The sequence below is a fragment of the Elephas maximus genome, chromosome 12, assembly GCF_024166365.1.
Source record: "Elephas maximus indicus isolate mEleMax1 chromosome 12, mEleMax1 primary haplotype, whole genome shotgun sequence".
NCBI classification, from domain to species: Eukaryota; Metazoa; Chordata; class Mammalia; order Proboscidea; family Elephantidae; genus Elephas; species Elephas maximus.
Window position 1 is genome coordinate 54,363,692 of NC_064830.1, and position 22,525 is coordinate 54,386,216.

Sequence of the window (22,525 nt, forward strand, 5' to 3'; positions counted from 1 at the left end):
CTGACTGCGATATGCCAATCACAAAAGGACAAATTTTATATGACCTGACTTATATAAAAAGACAATAAAAAGAAAATGTATAAAGACCAACCTTTATTAGTAGTCACCAGGGAAGAAGGGAGGGAGGAAAAGGAGGGCTACTAGTGATAGAAAAATCACATTGATTAAGGGTAGGATTGCACAGCTGATTACTGTAATTGCTGTTAATAAGTTGTATGCCTGTAAAAAGTTGAAGTGGCAAAAGTTACGTGACAGATATATTTACAACAATGACAAAAAGAAAAAAATGGTACCCGCTGAGGCTGCTTATGTATAACCAAACATAAGCAGGTTCCTTAGTTTGGAGATTTAGTGTCATGATTTCATGGGACATCCCAATTAACGTGTTTAGTGCTTCTGTTCTATCTCCTAGTTCATTCTGTAGCGCCTGGGGTCTTAAAAGCTTGCAAGCAGCCATCCAAGGCACAACTCTATTTATCTGAGGAAGTAGTAGTGTCAAGAATAGAAGGAGGATATGGAATGTGTGGCTAATTATCTCCATGAATAACTGCCTCCTTTGCCATGAGACCAGAAGAACTGGATGGTGCCCAGCTACCATTACTAAACATTTTGACCGAATATTTCACAGAAGAATCCTGATCAAAAGGGGGAAGAGGTAGAACAGAATTTCAAATTCTCACGGACTCCAGACTTCCTGGAGCCATGAAGTTTGGATAAACCCCTGAAACTATTGCCCTGAGATAATTTTTAAACTTTAAACCAAAAATATCCCCTGAAATCTTAAAACCAAACGATAGTTTAGCCTAACTAGTTAAAAAAGAAGTCTGTCTTGACCATTATGCTCTTTTAAGATCTATATGGGATCAAATTTACAACAGCAACTCAAAAGATTAGATAGGAACCTTAGGGGACAGTGGCTTTATGTTAATGGTGGAAAAAACAACTCAGAAAAGGAGGGTGAGAAAGATTGCACACCCCAAAGAATGTCATCAGTGTCACTAAATTGTACATGTAGAAACTGTTGGAAAAATTTAATCCTCAACTACAAATTAGTTGTGCTCCCCAAAACAATAGGTTTTTAAGTCCAAAAAATTGTTAGGCTTGGAGTAAATAAAGAATGCAATGCTTGCAAAATCATGTAATGAGTCTAATTTCTAGGTCACAGAAGCAAAGGGCCATGCTGCAAGCACTCAGTTTTAGGTAATATTCTGAAATGAAGAAAAAGCCATTTGGGGTACCATTCTCACCACTCTAACGTTTTCCATCAATCTCCTTCTAGTGGCCCTCTCCCCCAACTCCCAATGTCTTTGTCCTAACTCTGCTCTAAACTGCTCATGATGGTGTATTATCACTCAGAAATACTTGCCTGTACTTCAAAGTACCTACTCACCCTCCCCCCCGCCCAAACCCCACTTCCTATTCTAAATATTTGTAGTCCAATTTGGGTTTGAGTTCTTCTAGTCATACATTAATGTCCCTGGGTGGTACAGTGGTTTGCACTTGGCTGGTAACCAAAAGTTTGGCAGTTCAAACCTACTCACTGGCATTGTGGAGGAAACAGGCCTGGTGATCCGCTTCTGTAACGATTACAGAAAGAAAACCTTGTGAAGCAGTTCTAGGCTGTAAAACATCATGTCACCACAAGTTGGAATCAGCTCAATGGCACACGACAACAACAATGGTTGTATATCACAGAAGATAAGGTTGAAAGTGCCATAATTAAGGGTCAGGTGACCTCTTATGCCTATTAGCGCTACTCCTCACAACAGAGCACCTCATTTCCTCAGTGCAGCTGACCCAAGTTGTATATCCTGAAAAGTAAAGGAAACCATTTACTAATCCCTGCCCTGTGCCAGGCATATGTTAGATGCTGAACCACATGTTTTCAATTCATCTTCCCCACATCTTTAAGGTTGATGGTGTTAGAGCAGATACCATCAAACAGGCTATGTATTTGCTCAATATCATTTGGCTGGTAAGTGCTGTAGTTAGAATCTGAATCTAAGTTTGACTCTAAAGCGCCAAGTCTTCCTGCATTATAGCATGCTGTTACAAACAGTTTGAGCTAACTTTATATAAAAGTATGGTCATCGGTTCAATTCTCCCCCCAAAATTTGTAATTAAATTTACATTTATTTATCTAAATGAATCTCTAGTTGGTATAATTTCAGTCAAGTTAACATGAAGGAACTTTGAAAATAATAATGTGTGAATGGACATTTTCAGACAGAGTGGCCCCAACTAAGAAAAAGCTGGCTGTGCTTTAGGAGTATCTGGCCCTTTGCTTGTCTATGCGTGAACCTGCGCACTCTCAGAAGGGCATATTTACAGAAAACATGTTTGAGATTTGATCTAAGTCACAGAACCTATGAGAGACAGAAGGGGTGTCAAATCCAAATTAAATCCTTTAGGTCTTTTTCCTATTATTCTATCCTACCTTCTTGTACTTGTGAACCTGAGGTTCTCTAGTCAATTTAAAGACGTGCACACACACACAAAAAAAATTCTCAGAAAACAACAACAGGAACAATTTCAGCATGGTAGATGGAGGCAGAGACCTTCTGGCAAATGTCTGTGCATGGATCATTGTTAACCAGATTTATATAGCCCAAGGACTGTCTATGCCAGTTTTTGCCTGCTCCTTAGCTATTTTATTTCAGTTCAATAAATTTAATCAGTATTTCATCAATTTAACAAAATTATCGAATTTCTTTCAAATAAGTTATAGGCAAGTACATTTTTAAATCTATTTTAAAAAATTAATAGGGTATAAAATTACAAATATAGTCTAAAGAAAACAGTCATTAATTCATATAAATGCCCAAATTAGAAAAATTTCAGTTGGAGTCAGTAAAACAATCAATACAGCCATTTGCTCGTGTTCGCTCCACAAACACTGAACATCTACTCATTCAACAAATATGTATTAGGCACTTTCTATGTACCTAGGATGCACCTACCATGTACAAGGCTGTCTGCTAGGTGATGGGACTAGAGCTGTGAACAAGAGACAAGGTTCCTGGTCTCATGGAACTTAAAATCTAGTTGTAAAGACAGACAATAAACAAAAAAAAAATTAAAAATGCGGTAAATGCTATGAAGGAAAACAGGCTGCTGAGACAGAGAATAACAAAGTATATCTAAATTACAGCAGCTAATATTAATCAAGCATTTTAGGGGGTAGTCAAAGAAAGCCTCTCTGAAAAGTGACATTTAAACTGAGATCAAAAGTATGACAAAGCCAACCATTTGATGACTGGGGAGAAAGGCCTTTTAGGCATAGGCTTACCATGGTGAAGGGAAAGAGGTGGAAGGGATGTAAAAGGTCTTATTATAATTTTACTGGATAAGCATCTTTTACATGGAAAGGAAAATATGATTCAATTCAAATTATTGCTAAGTGTCTCTAGTATTACACACGGGCTCTTAGTCTGCATCTTGACTAGCTACTAGCATTTTTATGCAGTGCATCCTGCTTGAGTTTAGTAAGAACATCTGATATAACCAAGAAATTCTAACCACTATTCTTATTTTTCACTCATCTGAAACAGACAGAATTAACTATTTTCAAATTGACTTTGGTTTACCTACTGAGAAAAAGTACTGTTTCCAGGTACTATAAGTAAGATTTTATTTTTTTAATTACAAAAAAAGACAGTATTAACTTATTCTAAATTTAATATCCTCAATTAAAATAAGCCTCAAAGGGGGGAAAAAAACATTACCATAATTAGATACTAAGTTAAGAAAGGCAGAATATTTTTTAACAGCTAATTTTTTTCCTATACTTATTCATAATACCAAAATGCTATGACCTCATGTGTTTCATTTTTTGAGGAAGAAATCAATTTTTAAGTCACTCTCCCTATAAACACATTAGCCTCTCAATTCTACCTTCCGATTATCTTTTTTCTCGTCCTTCAAAGAAATGACAGTGTTCAGTCCACTGAACCATTTCCTTCTTATTGGATGACAGGCAAAAACATAGATGAGGAACCCCTTTGTCAATCCCTTTAGTAGCTGAAGCTCAGAAGTTATACCAAGCCAGCAATTATTTGACAACTACTGATGTGTCAAGACCAATCGATGTAAATACATGATAGAACAACAGAAGCCAACTTTTGACTTCAGATCACAGTGAATATACCAAACATATGCAGCTGAATTAGCCCCTTTCTTTTGTCCTCTCCAGCTTTCCCTAAATGACTGGCTGCTTCTTAATTTAGAAAATGTCCGATAATAATAGCAACTCATTATTTGAATGTGCCAGCTGCTGTTCTAAGCATATTACATACAATAACTTATTTAATTCTCAAAATAGCCTTGTAAAGACGAGGAAGCTGAGGTACAGGGAAGATAAGCAGATTTCCAAGATCATAATAAACTAAACTCATTGCCATGGAATTAATTCTGACTCACAGTAACCCTACAGGACAGAGAAGAACTGCTCCATAGGGTTTCCAAGGCTGTAATCTTTATAGAAGCAGACTGCCACATCTTTCTACCACGGAGTAGCTGGTGGGTTTGAACCGCTGACCTTTTGATTAACAGCCAAATGCTTAACCACTGCACCACCAGGGCTCCTTAAGATCATAATATTTACTAAATATTTGTTTTGAGTTTTGGATTTTCTTCACCTCACAAACCCACTTTTAAACCAATTTGGCCCCAATATTTTATATAACTTACTACAACCAGTCAGTGGTTTAAGAGTGTGTACTTGAGCTCAATGAAGATCCAGGCTTGCCTTCTTATTAGCTGTAACCTTGGATAAGTTACCAAACCTCTCTCTGTGACTAGGTTTTATTTACCTGTAAAATGGAAATGACAACAGCATCTACTTCCTAGAAGAGTTGTGAGAGCTAAATGAGCTATAAATTGGAAACCCTGGTGGCGTAGTGGTTAAGTGCTACAGCTGCTAACCAAAGGGTCGGCAGTTCGACTCCACCAGGCACTCCTTGGAAACTCTGTGGGACAGTTCTACTCTGTCCTATAGGGTCGCTATGAGTCGGAATTGACTCGACGGCACTGAGTTTGGTTTTTGGTATATGTAAAATACTTGGAACAATGCCCGGCACATAGCCTCCACAACCAACTCCACATGGGAATTTAGCAAAAGGCTGTTCTATTTAGTTATCGTTTCTTTTCCTCCAACATCTGTCACTTCTGTTGTTTGATTTTACATACATTAACAATGAACCATTTTTAGCCTGGGAGCAATGCAACTAACTTCCTTGCTATTTTTGTCTAGTCTTTTTCACTTTCCCTCCTATTTCAGCTATCCACCAAAGGAAGTATTTGAGGTTAACAGGGTTGCATCACACTATAGGTAAGTTCATAAGCCACTGCAATACTAAAGCTAGAGGCTTAAATTTGTAATATAACCAGGAGCGAAGAGAAAACTAGAACAGCAGTAACCTCAGTTTTAACTTCAAAAACAAAATTTTTGGTATTTTGTTTATATAGCAGGTTTTTCACTAATTGTTTTACATAAGGATCATAAATAATATATGCATCTAAATGTGAACTGAAACACAGCATGCTTAAGTTATTTATTGATAATTTATTAAATTTTATAGGTCTTAATCTTTCTTAACATTTGATAAGTTCAGATAACATTCTTAGAAATGGGTGATGAAAAAAATGTTTCTAACTAAACCGTAACAAACTGACATTTATCTTTAAAATTAACATTTTTATTCTACTCAAGTTGTTGTACAATAGCATAAATTTAGAATTTCTGAAACTTCTGGAACTTTCAAAATCAAAACATAAGCTTATATTCTATTATTTTAAAATGTTTCTATAGAAAAGACATCATTCAAAAATAATTAAGATTAGAAATACTATACATTTGTAATAATGTAAAATTTTTTAATTACTTCTCCACAAAGACCACACTTTAGACTCCTCTCGGAACACTGGGCATTTGAGATATAGAGAGCAATACATGACCACGTTTAAATTTACACACCCTCGAGTCCAAGGTGGAATAATGTTGTTTAACCTCCCTAGCTGCCCAGCTCCAACATCAGCAGTTAACATTATTTCTTAAAAATCTAATTATTCCTGGAAAATTTGGTCTACTCATGTCACTACCCCACATATAGAAATTAAACTATAATTCTAATGAACTCGCTGCCATCAAATCAATTCCAATTCATAGCCACCTTGTAGAACAGATTAGAACTGCTCCATGGAGTTTTCAAGGCTGTTATCTTTACAGAAGCAGATGGCCCCATCTTTCTCCCATGGAGCAGCTGGTGGGTTCAAACTGCCGATCTTTTGGTTAGCAGCCAAGCATTTTAACCACTGCGAGGCCAAGACACCCTATAATTGTAATAGCAAGTGACAAAATAAAGAAATTCCACATAAATGTAAAGCATCCTTTTGTAGCTTTTATATATTCCCAGATAACTACATATTGAAAGCTTATTAAATCCACTTGAGCCTTGGCAGGTAGAACACTATGAATGCAAAACAAAACAATGTTAGGTTATCATACATTTGATTATTTCCTTACTTCTACTGAACATATTTTATAACTGCCCAACATTTTTTTTTAATTTTTATTGTGCTTTAAGTGAAAGTTTACAAATCAACTTGGATTCTCATACAAAAATTTATAAACACCTTGCTATATACTAATTAAAAAATAAAATAGCTCTCCCCCTAATGAGACAGCACACTCCTTCCCTCCACTCTCTCTTTTCGTGTTCTTTCAGCCAGCTTCTGACCCCCTCTTCCCTCTCATCTCCCCTTCAGATAGGAGATACCAACATAGTCTCATGAATCTACTTGATCCAAGAAGCTCATTCTTTACCAGTATCATTGTCTATCCCATAGTCTAGTCCAATCCTTGTCTGAAGAGTTGGTTTTGGGAATGGTTCTTGTTTTGGGCTAACAGAAGGTCTGGGGACCACGACCTCCATGGTCATTCTAGTCTCAGTCAGACCATTAAGTCTGGTCTTTTTACGAGAATTTGGGGTCTGCATCCCACTGCTCTCCTGCTCCCTCAGGGGTTCTTTGTTCTGTTCCCTGACAGGATAGTCATCCGTTGTTGCCAGGCACCATCTAATTCTTCTGGTCTCAGGCTGATACTGTCTCTGCTTTATGTGGCCCTTTCTGCTTCTTGGGCTCATAATTACCTTGTGTCTCTGGAGTTCTTCATTCTCCTTTGCTCCAGGTGGGTCGAGACCCATTGATGCATCTTAGATGGCCGCTTGCTAGCGTTTAAGACCCCAGGCGCCACTCTCCAAAGTGCGATGCAGAATGTTTCTTAATAGATTTTATTATGCCAGTTGACTTAGACGTCCCTTGAAACCATGGTCCCCAAATCCCCACCCCTGCTATGCTGTATAACTGCCCAACATTTAAGCAACTGTAATATCTTGGTTGGAGCCCTGGTGGCACAGTGGTTAAAAGGCTGGCAGTTCAAACCCACCAGCCACTCCACAGGAGAAAAATGAGGAAGAACCCCTGGATGCCTTTTCAACTCAGTACCGAAGTCACTCCTGAACCTCACCCTTCAGCCAAAGATTAGACAGATCTATAGGGCAAACAACAATACACATGAGGGACATGCTTCATAGTTCAACCGCGTATACAAGGCTAATGGATATACCAGCCCAAATGCAAAGATGAGAGGGCAGGAAGGGACAGGAAAACTGGAGGAATGGAAACACGGAATGAGGGATAGAGAAGGGGAGACTGTTGACACATCTCAGAGTTGGCAACCCATGTCACAAAACAATATGCGTATTAATTTTTATTGAGAAACTAATTTGCTATGTAAACTTTCACCTAAATCACAATAAAAAAAGAAAGAAGAAAGGCAGGGTCAAGATGGGGGAGAAGTCAGATGCTTCCGGTGATCCCTCTTACAACAAAGACCAAAAAAACAAGTGAAATGATTATATTTATGACAAGCTAGGAGCCCTGAACATCAAAGGAAAAGTTAGAAAATGGACTGAGCAGCAGCGGGAGGGAGAGACAGATCAAAGGCAGAGAGGAGTTGCCAGGCCTGAATCACCAGGAACCCTCAGGCACCATTCCTGGGAGTGACTACAGCAGGCTGATGGTAGCGTTTGGCCACAGTTTCCCCAGGGAGAAACAGCAAGCCACACAGGCTACTCACACCTCTGGAACCAGAGAATAACACCGCTCTTGGCAAAAGCGAACTACTGTGTATATTTTATCACACCCCTGCCCCCAACCCGGCTTCGGTGGCTGTTAATTTCCCTAGGCCTGAGATAGGGTCTGCTGAGCATCCTGAGCCATTCTCACTGCCTAAGAGAAGGAATAAATTCACAATTGGAGGAAAAGATAATTTGCCACCTCCACTAACCTGGGGAGCTCAGGACAGAAGCAGCTCCTGTCCTGGCATAAACGGTACAAGGATTTTGAATAGGCCCTGTCAGCAGACTGCAACAGTTTCAGCTGTGCAGTGTTGAGGTGGGTGTTTGATGTTTGACACTGCTTTGCCAATTAAACAGGGTCCTCAACTGCCCACATCAGGGGCCTAAGCACTGGTGGCTCCACTCAGGTCACCCAGCCACCCATGACAGAGGTTCAAGGCTACCTGGTACCTCCCAGTCCTTATAACCAGAAGCATAAACTTTTCCTTTGATGTTCAGGGCTCCTAGCTTGTCATAAATATAATCATTTCACTTGTTTTTTTGGTCTTTGTTGTAAGAGGGATCACCGGAAGCATCTGACTTCTCCCCCATCTTGACCCTGCCCAGGCCATCTGCAGAACCCATCCACCTGTGCGCTAGAGGGAAGAGGGACACACTTTACTCATAGACACTCGGGGTATGGTTGTCAGCCCCCTGCTTTGTTGAGAGTGTGACCCCCTGCTGCAACCACATATCAATACCTATGCCAATCACCACTGCCCCTCTAAGAATGTAGGACAGAGCCTGCACCACACACTTGATTACTAACTACCTGGACACCTGAGATGAATCCATACAGGGAAAGTGAATGGACTCCTGGGTGCATACGCCTGATAACAGCTTTAGCCATCTGGTGACAGGACATTAGAGCTTCAAAGACGAAAAAAATCAAGCTAGCTTGCTCAAGCAACCTATTTGGACATATCAAAACAAAACAACAGTCTAGGATACAGTAAGCAAACACAAAATAAGCTAATACAATAACATAGAGATGGCTCAGAGACAACAGTTAATATCAAATCACATAAAGAAGCAGACCATGATCGTGTCAAGAAGTTCTCAAAACAAAGAACCAAGGGATCTCCTGGATGAAGGTACCATCCTGGAATTACCGGATGCAGAATACAAAAGATTAACATACAGAACTCTTCAAGACATCAGAGTGAGATCAGGAAGGAGATAAGGCAGTATGCAGAATAAGCCAAGGAACACACAGATAAAGCAGTTGAAGAAATTAAAAAGGTCATTCAAGAACATAATGAAAAGTTTAATAAGCTGCAAGAATACATAGAGAGACAGCAATCAGAAATTCAGAAGATTAACAATAAAATTACAGAATTAGACAACTCAATAGAAAGTCAGAGGAGCAAAACTGAGCAAGTGGAGGCAGAATTGGTGATACTCAAGATAAAGCACTTGGCACCAATATATCTGAAGAAAAATAAGATAAAATAATTTTTAAAAAATGAAGAAACCCTATGAATCATGTGAAGTTTATGAAGAGAAATAACCTATGAGTGATTGGAGTACCAGAACAGGGAGGGATAACAGAAAATACAGAGAGAATTGTTGAACATTTGCTGGCAAAGCACATCCCTAATACTGTGAAAGATGAGAAAATATCTATCCAAGATAGTCATCAAACTCCACAAAATTTAGATCTCAAAAGAAAGTCACCAAGACATATTATAATCAAACTTGCCAAAACCAAAGATAAAGAGAGGATTTTAAGAGCAGCTAGGGATAAACAAAAAGTCACCTACAAAGGAGAGTCAGTAAGAATAAACTCAGACTACTCAGCAGAAACCATGCAGGCAAGAAGACAATGGGATGACTTATACAGAGCTTTGAAAGAAAAAAATTGGCAGCCAAGAATCATATATCAAGGAAAACTGTCTCTCAAATACAAAGGTGAAATTAGGACATTTCCAGATAAACAGAAGTTTAGGGAATTCGTAAAAAACCAAACCAAAACTACAAGAAATACTAAAGGGAGTTCTTTGGTTAGAAAATCAGATAATATCAGGTATCAACCCAAGACTAGAACACTGGACAGAACAATCAGATGTCAACCCAGAAAGGAAAATCACAAAAATAAATCAAGATAAAAAAAGCTCAAAACAGGGAAACAGCAATGTCAATATGTAAAAGAAGGCAACATTAAAACAATAAAAAGGGACTAAGAAATATAGTCATAGCTCTTTCAAAAGCAGAGGAAGACAAGGCGAAACAAAGACATCAAAGTTAGGTTTAAATTTAGAAAAACAGGTAAATATTAAGACAACCACAAAGGAGACAAACAATCCTACCCATCAAAAACAAAAATACAAGAAAAATATAGACTCAGCAGAAACAAAATCAAGAACAACAAATAAGAGGAAAACAATACACAAACTACTCAGCAAAAAAATTAAGTGGGAAAAAGAAACTGTTAACAACACACAAAGAAATCAAATTGACAGCACTACACTCACACCTATCCATAATTACGCTGAATGTAAATGCACTAAATGCACAAATAAAGAGACAGAGAGTGACAGAATGGATTAAAAAACACAATCTGTTTATATGCTGCCTACAAGAGACACACTGTAGACTTAGAGACACAAACAAACTAAAACTCAAAAGATGGAAAAAATATATCAAGCAAACAACAATCAAAAAAGAGCAGGAGTGGCAATATTAATTTCTGAAAAAATAGACTTTAAAGTTAAATCCACCAAAGGATAAGGAAGGACACTATATAATGATTAAAGGGACAATATACCAGGAGGATATATCCATATTAAATATTCATGCACCCAATGATAGGGCTGCAAGGTACATAAAACAAACTCTAACAGCACTGAAAAGTGAGATAGACAGCTCCACAATTATACTAGGAGACTTCAACACACCACTTTCAGTGAAGGACAGGACATCCAGAAAGAAGCTCAATAAAGACACGGAAGATCTAAATGCCACAACCAACCAACTTGACCTCATAGACATATACAGAACACTCCACTCAACAGCAAACAAGTAAACTTTCTTTTCTAGTGCACATGGAACATTCTCTAGAATAGACCACATATTAGGTCATAAAGCAAGCCTTAGCAGAATCTAAAACATTGACATATTACAAAGCATCTTCTCTGACCATAAGGCCATAAAAGTAAAAATCAATAACAGAAAAAGCAGGGAAAAGAAATCAAACACTTGGAAACTGAACAATACCCTACTCAAAAACGACTGGGTTACAGATGACATGAAGGATGAAATAAAGAAATTCATACAATCCAATGAGAATGAAAACACTTCCTAACAGAACCTTTGGGACATGGTGAAAGCAGCACTCAGAAGTCAATTTATATCAATAAATGCACACATAGAAAAAGAACAAAGGGCCGAAAATCAAAGAATTACCCCTACAACTTGAACAAAAGAGAGAGCAACAAAAGAAACTTTCAGGCACCAGAGGAAAGGAAATAATAAAAAGTAGAGCAGAATTAAAAGAAATAGAGAACAGAAACACAATTGAACAGAGTTTATAAGACCAAAATCTGGTTCTTTGAGAAAATTAACAAAATTGATAAACCACTGACCAAACTGACAAAGGAAAAACAGGAGAGGAAGCAAATAACCTGAATAAGAAATGAGATGGGTGGTATTACAACACACCTAACTGATATTAAAAGAATCATGTCAGATTATTATGAAAAAATATACTGTAACAAATTTGAAAACCTAGAAGAAATGGATGAATTCCTAGAAACACGCTACCTACCTAAACTAACACAAATAGAGGTAGAACAACTAAATGGACCCATAACAAAAGAAGAGATTGAAAAGGTAATAAAAAAAAATTCCCAACAAAAAAAAGCCCTGGCCTGGAGGGCTTCACTGCAGATTTCTACCAAACTTTCAGAGAAGAGGTAACACCACTACTACTAACGGTATTTCAGAGCATAGAAAAGGACAGAATACTCCCAAACTCATTCTATGAGGCTATCATATCCCTGATACCAAAACCAGGTAAAGACACAATAAAAAAAGAAAATTACGGAACTATACCCCTCATGAACTTAGATGCAAAAATCCTCCATAAAGTTCTAGCCGATAGAATTCAACAACATATCAAAAAAATAATTCACCATGACCAAGTGGGACTCATACCAGGCATGCAGGGGTGGTTCAAGATTAGAAAAACAATTACTGTAATCCATCATATAAATAAAACAAAACACAAGAACCACATGATCTTATCAATTGATGCAGAAAAGGTACTTGACGAAGTTCAACACCCATTCGTGATTAAAAACTCCCAGCAAAACAGGAAGAGAAGAAAAATCCCTCTACATAATAAAGGGTATTTATACAAAGCCAACAGCCAACATCACCTAAATGGAGAGAGTCTGAAAGCATTCCCCTTGAGAACGGGAACCAGACAAGGATGCCCTTTATCACCACTCTTTTTCAACATTGTGCTGGAGGTCCTAGCCAGAGCAATTAGGCTACATAAATAAAGGGCATCCAGATTGGTAAGGAAGAAGTAAAATTATCTCTATCTGCAGATGAAATGATCTTGTACAGAAAAAGCAGGGAAAACCCTAAGGAATCCTCAAGAAAACTACTGAAACTAACAGACTTCAGCAGAGTATCAGGATACAAGATAAACATACAAAACTCAGTTGGATTCCTCTACACCAACAATAAGAACATCGAAGAGGAAATACCAAATCAATACCATTCATTTACAGTAGCACCCAAGAAAAAAAAAATTCTTAGGAATAAATCTTACCAGAGATGTAAAAGACCTATACAAAGAAAACTACAAGACACTACAGCAAGAAACCAAAAGAGACCTACATAAGTGGAAAAACATACCTTGCTCACAGATAGGAAGACTTAACATCGTAAAAATGCCCATTCTACCAAAAACCATTTATAGATAGAATGCAATTCCGATCCAAATTCCAAGGACATTTTTTAATGAGATGGAGAAACAAATCACCAACTTCATGTGGAAGGGAAAGAGGCCTCAGGTAAGTAAAGCATTGCTGGAAAAGAAGAAAAAAGTGAGAGGCCTCACTCTACCTGATTTTAGAACCTATTATACCACCATAGTAGTCAGAACAGCCTGGTACTGGTACAACAACAGATACACAGACCAATGGAACTGAACTGAGAATCCAAACATTAATCCATCCCCATATGAGCAGCTGATATTTGACAAAGGTCCAAAGTCAGTTAAATGGGGGGGAGGGGGTGGGTCTGTTTAACAAATGGTGCTGGCGTAACTGGATATCCATGTGCAAAAAAATGAAACAAGACCCATACCTCACACCATGTACAAAAACAAACTCAAAATGGATCAAAGACCTAAATATAAAATCTAAAACGATAAAGATCATAGAAGAAAAAATAGGGACAGCATGGCATAAACAGTATACAAAACATTACTAACAATGCAGAAGAGAAACTCGATAACTGGGAAGCTCTTAAAAATCAAACACCTATGCTCATCCAAAGACTTCACCAAAAGAGTAAAAACATTACCTACAGACCTGGGAAAAGTTTTTAGCTATGATAGTTCTGAACAGTGTCTGATCTCTAAAATCTACATGATAGTGCAAAAACTCAACTACAAATAGGCAAATAACCCAATTAAAAAATGGGCAAAGGATAAGAACAGGCAGTTCACCAAAGAAGACATTCAGGTAGCAAACAGATACATGAGGAAATGGTCAGCATCATTACCCATCAGAGAAATGCACATCAAAACTAAAACAATGAGATTCCATCTCACTCCAACAAGGCTGGCATTAATCCAAAAAACACAAAATAATAAATGTTGGAGAGGTTTTGGAGAGACTGCAACGCTTACACACTGCCGGTGGGAATGTCAAATGGTACAACCACTTTGTAAATCGATTTGGCGCTTCCCTAAAAAGTTAGAAATATAACTACCGTATGATCCAGCAATCCCATTCCGTAGAATATATCCTAGAGAAGTAAGAGCCCTTGCATGAACAGATATACGCACACCCATGTTCACTGCTGCACTGTTCACAATAGCGAAAAAGATTGAAGCAACCAAGGCGCCCATCAACGGATAAAAGGATAAATAAATTATGGTATATTCACAGGATGGAATTCCACGAATCGAAGAACAACGATGAATCTGTGAAACATTTCATAACATGGAGGAATCTGGAAGGCCTTATACTGAGTGAAATTAGTCAGTTGTAAGAACTCGAAAAATAGCTTAAACAGAGAAGAAAATACTCCTTTGTGGTTACGAGAGTAGGGAGGGAGGGAAGGAGAGGAATTTTCACTAATTAGATAGTAGATAAGAACTATTTTAGCTGAAGGGAAAGACAACACACTATACAGGAGAGGTCAGCACAACTGGACTGAACCAAAAGCAAAGAAGTTTCCTGAATAAACTGAACAGTTTGAAGGCCAGCGTGGCAGGGGTGGGGGTTTGGGGACCATGGTTTCCAGGGGCATCTAAGTCGACTGGCATAATAAAATCTATTAAGAAAACATTCTGTATCTTACTTTGGAGAGTGGTGCCTGGGGTCTTAAATGCTAGCAAGCGGCCATCTAAGATGCATCAATGGGTCTCAATCCACCTGAATGAAGCAAAGGAGAATGAAGAACACCAAAGACACAAGGTAATTATGAGCCCAAGAGACCAAAAGGGCCAGATAAACCAGAAACTACATCAGCTTGAGACCAGAACAACTAGATGGTGCCCAGCTACAACCGATGACTTCCCTGACAGGGAACACAACAGAGAACCCCTGAGGGAGCAGGAGAGCAGTGGGATACAGATCTCAAATTCTCGTAAAAGGATCAGACTTAGAGATCTGGCTGAGAGTAGAAGGACCCCAGAGGTCATGGTCCCCAGACCTTCTGTTAGCCCAAGACAGGAACCATTCCCAAAGCCAACTCTTCAGACAGGAATTGGACTGGAGTATGGGAGAGAAAATGGTACTAGTGAAGAGTGAGCTTCTTGTATCAAGCATACACATGAGACTATGTGGGCAGCTCCTGTCTGGGAGAGGCGAGGGTAGAGGGGGACAAAAATTGGCTGAATGGACACGAAAATAGAGTGGAGAGGAGTGTGCCGTCTCATTAGTGGGAGAGCAACTAGGGGCAAGGTGTAGATAAATTTTTGTATGAGAGACTGACTTGATTTGTTAGCTTTTGCTAAAAGCACAATGAAAATTTTAAAAAAAAGAAAGCGAGGTATGGCAATCGGCTTCCATAAACTTGGAAGCCTTTTGGGGCAGTTCTACTCTGTCCTATATGGTCACTGTGAGTTGGAATCGACTTGATGACAAGGAGTATCTGACAGTACAGGAGAAGCTTTCCTAACTGACCTCCACTTAATCAGCTACAGGATCAACCAATGCTCTTCTTATACTCCATAAGAAGAAACTGACAGACACCATGGATACTGAACACCATTAGCTAATAGGCTATGATCTCGTTCATCTGCACACTACTTCAGCTCATTGTGCCATATGCTTAACAAGAATGTGCTTGTTTTCATATGAGTCTATGCAAACTGTACTTAAAGTACCATATATACCAATAAAATATAAGCAGTAATTTATATGAAAGCTAAGTTGACTGCTTTAGAAAGAGTTGATGAACATACATCTCCCCACTCTCCCCAAAAAAGTCCTGTTTAATTATGTGTACATATTCACCCAAACCCACTGCCATCGAGCAGGTTCTGACCTATAGTGATCCCACAGGGTTTCGAAGGCTATAAATCTCTACAGAAGCATACTGGCATACCTTTCTCCCAAGGAGCCGCTGGTGGTTTCAAACTGCTGACTTTAGGTTAGCAGTTGATCGCTTTAACCACTGCACTACTAGGGTTCTGTATGTGATATCATTTTGAGTAAGGACTCAGCATGTCCACACTAAAATCACATCTACTAAAGATTGCGAAAAAGTATTTTAAAATGTAAAAGATTCCACTTTAAAGAAATCAAAAATAGAAATCTTAAATGTATGTTATTGGTTGGTTTATACATGCATGGACACCATGAATTCAAGTTGACTCAGTGGCAACTGTTTTGTCTTGTTTTTATAGAAGAAAGATCATGGGCAACTTTAAAAATTAGAACCCAGGCTCCAGCTCCAAATAAGACCGTGGTCCTGCATCAAAGATAGGTGAAATAATTAAGACTGCTATTTTTTATTACTCCTGACTTTAACTCACTTCTTCCATTAGCCAACCAATTACTATACCCAATCATGTGGGATAAGAGGCTCCTGTTGTACTATCCCACTAAAGCAAATAGCTCAGCATGTTCACACTAAAATCCTCACATTTCATTCACATTCTGAATGAGTATCTGAAGGGTTATCCTACTTACTCTCATTTTATAGAGAACTCAAGTTAAGCATGGTTGTCTAGTTTTTTAAAAGCAGTAAAATTTAAAGTGGGCAAGAAAAGGCATATGAGCAACAAAGACTACTGACAGCAAGGGAATTTAAAAATCAGTACTCAAAAAAATATGGGCTGAAAGTGATTTAAGGTAGAAACAAAAAACCTTACAAACTTAAATATCTTTTAAGGGTATTCCTAAATTATAGCAGAGTACAATATTGAAATTCACAATAATACTCTTTTATCATCAAGTAAAGGTTACATAACATTTACTGTATATTCTGCTTTTGTTTGTTTTAAGGGCAGGGAAGTATTAATCCTTTAAGAATCTCTCTATATATCGTGATTACAGTAGACAGTATTTTTGGGACTTAAAGAGTGAAGTTTTAATTATCCAGAAAATTCATTCACATAGAAAAGTTCCTTGGACACCAAAAGAGAAAAAGTTAAATATTACTATCTTCTAGTTAGGTGTTGCCCAAACTACAGTGCCTTTCAAACTTCAGGTCTTCATGACCTAACAATTGATCAAGAAATCAATTCAACAGGTTGTAACAGCAATTTTTAAAAAAAGAAACAGAAAATACAGGACAACGTTGCACAAAGTAAGGGTAAATAATGTTTTGTGAAAAATGTCTTTCAGTATTTGTGTACTAGTTTTCAAAATAAAGGGTATTTCTCATTCTGGGTGCCAGTCAAAAGACAGCAATGGGCCTAAAGATACATATAACATTATGAAATATCCCAATACTAAACCTGCAATCCCATAATTTTACTTCAAAATGCGAAAGAAAGCCAGTTCTTTAGGAATCTTGGTGAATAAATTTATTTTCCCTAGTAATTTACATTAGAATATAACATATTATTGTGTTTAACACTAGTTTTGACTAATGTAGAGATTGTGTGCAAATACTGTATTTTAAACTACTTAACCTTAAAGCAAGTTTTAATAGCAATACGAAAAAAAAAGTGATTTTATTTGCTTGTTTATTCTAAAAAGCAATTATTGATGCTGGTGACATTTTTTCCAAATCAAAACTTGACATTCTGTACAAGCAACCTGCTCAGTGGCAACATACCTCCCTAATACTTTAGCTACACAGCAGTAGCCTGATTTTAAACAGCCACTTAAAACTAATTTAAGCAGCCGAAAAGCAAAGACAAGAAGACAGGAAGGGACAGGAAAACTGTACAAATGGAAACAGGGAACCTCAGGTGGAGAAGGGGAGGGTGTTGACACAGTGTGGGGTTGGTAACCAATGTCACAAAACAATTCGTGCGTTAACTGTTAAATGAGAAACTAATTTGCTATGTAAACTTTCACCTAAATCACAATAAAAATAAAATAAAACAATGAAGAATGACTTTCTCCATTTCCTTCTAGTACATTTTAAGACACTATTACCAAAGGCATTTAAACTAGAAAATTTGTCTTTCTAACCCCCTTTAAAAATACATATGGGAGTTCTGGCTAACCTGGTACCATAGACAGAAGCAGTACGCCATCCCTCCACAGCAAAGAGCAGTAAAACAGAGATGAGCATCATTCCTAGAACCTGAAGTGCCAAGCAAAGAGATGAAGAACTCAGCCAAAACCCTGAATGGAATAAGAAACTGACAGAGGACTGAGAGCGAGGAGAGATACTTTATCAGCTAACACAGCACAGGTTTGTCATTGTGGACTCCTGTCAGAGATCAGCTAACAGGGAGCACGAGAAAGCAGCTTCATGGAGCTCCCAGCAGGTAACCAGCAATATGCACTTTCCCACCCCCCATCTTCTTTCTGCTGCTCTACCTCTGAGATTCCTAGCTCCATCGGCTGGGAAGTGCAGTGTCCATGCAGCTTGGATTTGCCCCACCCACATCGCAGGGGGTACAGGAAAGCAGCTTCATGAAGTTCCCAGCAGGAGACAGAGCACCCAGCGAGGAGCTATATACGCTTCTTAACTCCCACCCTTCTTCCCCTCTCCCTTCGGCCTCCTCTGCTTCCCGCCACCGGCAGTCTCTTGGCCAGGAGGCAACTGCTTCCACCCTGGGATGCTTGGATTCGCCCTGTCCACACTGGCTGGGTCACTGAGCTGGTGTGGCTTCTTTCCATCTCTTTTGGTTTCTTCTGTGCCTCCTACCACCTTCCCCTCCTTTCTCTTGAACATCTGGCTCTGCGTGCCATCTTTGCTTCTTCTCGAAAGGCTGTGAAGCCCCGCTCAACTTGGGGATCCACTCCCCTAGCCTGTGATGTCATGCTGGTGGGATCCCTGGGACTTTTTTTTTTTTTTTTTGCTTGTTTTGTTTTGCTGCTTTGTTCTGTTGGTTTTCTTTCTCTTTTTGCACTTGGGATCCCCTTCTAACTGGGCTGCACTGTATGGCCTAGGAGCCACTCCCCTAATCTGTACACCCCTATAGGCAGGACTCCTGGGGCATTTCTGTTTTTTCCTTCTCTCTTTTTCCCTTTTTGTCTCTCTTAATTTCTCAGTTCTCGTCTATCTATATTTACCTTCTTTTCCAGTCTCCTGAATACCTGGTGTTGTGTGACATCTATACCCCCTCTAGCCAGGTTATACTGCGCAACCTGGGAGACTTCCCCGGTCTTCACGGCCACACTGGTGGAACCCCTGGGGGCTTTTCTTTTCTACTTTTTTTTTTTCTTTTCCAAATTTTTATCTAGTTATTTTTTTCATCTTTTATTTCCCTTTTTCTTTCTTTTTTCCTTTTTGCTTCTCTCCATTCCTCAGGTTCTCATCTCTCCACTCCAACAGCAAGCTCCCTTTGCACTCTTTTTTTTTGGGGGGGGGGCGTGTATGTGTGTTTTCCTTTGTTTTTGGCTCCTGTTTCTCTCTCTTCTTTCCAATACCCATACTAGCTCCATACATCGCAACCTCCCCCCTTCTTTCCTGCCAACCTGCATTGTACACTGAACACCACCCCTCTGAGCAGCACAGGCACGGCCTACCAGAACCTGCCCGGCACTGACTCCTGGTCCACCCTGTCGGCCCTAGTACATGCCACAAACAACCTAGTACAGCCCCTCCCTTTCAGTAGGACCTGCCCTGCTACACCATAGCTGAGTGACTGCCCCCAACCCCCACATTGAACAAGGAGGTGAAGAGCGTCATGACTACAGATAAACAAACAACAAAGAATGCACAGCCCGCATGCTCAACATAACCAAATAAAACAAAAAAGAAGGATGAAACAAATCCACAAACAAGAAATGAAGAAAAAAACTACTGAATGTCCCCAAGACAGCAGACAATGTCAAACCATATTTTAAAAAAAAACACGACAGGATGGTTCTAGTAGGTGTTCAAAGTAAAACAGATGACTTTCCAGTAGGAGAAAAGGAAATTCAAATCTCTGCTGTTCAGTGCTATCCAAGAGTTGAAGCAAAAAGCAGACAAAAATGGGAAAAAACAGACAAATTTATGGAAAAAGCAGATAAATTCATGGAAAATACAGACCACGAAATGGAATAATTCAGGAAAATACTGCAGGAACAAAAGGTCAAAATAAATTCACAACTAGAAATCATACAAAAACAATTAGAAATCCAAAAGATAAACAACAAGATTTCAGAAATGGACACTATCATAGAAGGACCGAGGAGTAGGTTTGAAATGATGGAAAACAGGATCAGTGAAATTGAAAACAAACACTTGGATACAACTGTTTGAGGAAAAATCAGAAAAAGAGTGAGGAAACTCTGAGAATTACGTGGGATACAATCAAAAGCAAAAATTCTCGAGTGACTGGAGTTCCAGAACAGGGAGAGAAAACGGAAAACACAGACAAGATCATTGAGCAGTTGCTAACAGAAAACTTCCCTAATAGCATGAATGATGAAAAGCGGACCATCCAAGAAGCTCAACAAACCCCATACAGTACAGACCCCAAAAGAAAAACACCAAGGCATATCATAATCACACTCCCTAAAACCAAAGCTAAAGAAAAAATCCTGTGAGGAGCTCAAGAAAAACAAAAAGTCACATACAGAGGAGAAATGGTAAGACTAGGCTCTGATTATTCGGCAGAAACCACGCAGGCAAGAAGGCAATGGGATGATATATATAAAACCTTGAAGAAAAACACTGCCAACCAAGAATAATATATCCTGCAAAACCCTCGTTCAAATATGATGGTGAAATTAGGACATTTCCAGACAAACAGAAATTAAGGGAATATGTAAAAACCAAACCAAACATCAAGAATTATTAAAGGGAGTCCTTTGGTCTAAGAACAAAGAACATCAGACCACAGCCTGAATCTAAGACGCAAGACTACTAGCCAGATACCAGTATAGGAAATGAACTCTCAAGGACTATCCAAAACCAAAAGAACTGCAACAGAGAACCAGAGAGATTAATCTGTAAATGACAACAACATCAGAACAACAAGAGAGGAAATAAATGGTGTACGTATAGAACTTTCTAATGGAGAGGAAGGCAAGGCAATACCAAGTAATGATAGACTGGTTCAAACCTAGGAAGATAAGGGTAAATTTCAAGGTAACCACAAAGAAAGTTAACAAACCTACTCACCAAAATAAAGAAGAAAAACAAAGGCTCAATGAAAACAAAATCTACAAAAACAGAAGAAATCTACAAACAAAAGGAACTCAGCACAGTAAAGTGAGATGAACAAAGAAAACTTTAGCACCAAAAAAACAAAGCACAACAAAATGACAGCAATAAACTCACACCTATACCATATGATCCAGCAATCCCACTCCTAGGAATATATCCTAGAGAAATAAGAGTCATCACACGGACAGACACATCCACACCCATGTTCACTGCAGCACTGTTCATAACAGCAAAAAGATGGAAACAACCTAGATGCCCATCAACTGAGGAACGGATAAACAAACTGCTACATACGCACAATGGAGTATTATGCAATGATAAAGAATAACAATGAATCTGTGAAGCATCTCATAGGATGGATGAATCTGGAGGGCATTATGCTGAGTGAAATAAGTCAATTGCAAAAGGGCAAATATTGTATGAGACCGCTAGTATAAAAACTCATGAAAAGGTTTACATACAAAAAGAAATAATCTTTGATGGTTATAAGGGTAAGGAGGAGTGGAAATGGAAAAATACTTAATAGACAATAGATAAGAGGAAACTCTGGTGAAGGGTAAGAGTACACAATACAGGGGAAGCCAGCACAACTTGTACAAGGCAAGGCCATGGTAGCTCCATAGACACATCCAAACTCCCTGAGGGACCAAATTGCTGGGCTGAGGGCTGTGGGGACCATGATCTCAGGGAATATCTAGCTCATTTGGCATAACATAGTTTATAAAGAATATGTTCTACGTTCTACTTTGTTGAGTAGTGTCTGGGGTCTTAAAGGCCTGTGAGCGGCCATCTAGGATACTCCACTAGTCTCACCCCTTTGGGAGCAAGGAAGAATGAAGAAAACTAAAGATACAAGGGAAAGATTAGTCATAAGGACTAATGGACCACATCTACCTCAGTCTCCATCAGACTGAGTCCAGAGCAACAAGATGGTGCCTGGCTATCACCACTGACTACTTTGACAGGGATCACAACAGAGGGTCCTGGACAGAGCTGGAGAATAATGTATAACAAAATTCTAACTCAAAAAGAACAGACTTGCTGGCCTGACAGAGACTGGAGAAACCCTGAGAGTATAGCCTCTGAACACTCTTTCAGCTCAGTAATGAGGCCACTCCTGAGGTTTACCCTTCAGCCAAAGACTGAACAGGCCCATGGAACAAAACAAGGCTAAAGGGGCACACCAGCCTTGGGCCAGGGACTGGAAGGCAGGAGGGAACAGGAAAGCTGGTAATAGGGAATCCAGGGTTGAGAAGGGAGAGTGCTGACATCTCTTGGGGTCGTTAGCCAATGTCATGGAACGATGAGAAACTGGTTTGTTCTGTAAACCTTCATCTAAAGTACAATGAAAAAGAGAAAGGAAAAAATACATA

General features: G+C 38.9%; 2 protein-coding genes across 7 annotated transcripts in view; both read right to left on the reverse strand.

Moving 5' to 3' along the window:
* The window catches only part of ATOSA (atos homolog A), a 202,739-nt gene that overhangs the window by 130,955 nt on the left and 49,259 nt on the right, over positions 1–22,525 (reverse strand). The window lies entirely within an intron of this gene.
* Positions 1–22,525, reverse strand: part of LOC126086768 (uncharacterized) — a 1,076,998-nt gene that overhangs the window by 87,446 nt on the left and 967,027 nt on the right. The gene's annotated exons all lie outside the window — the stretch shown is intronic.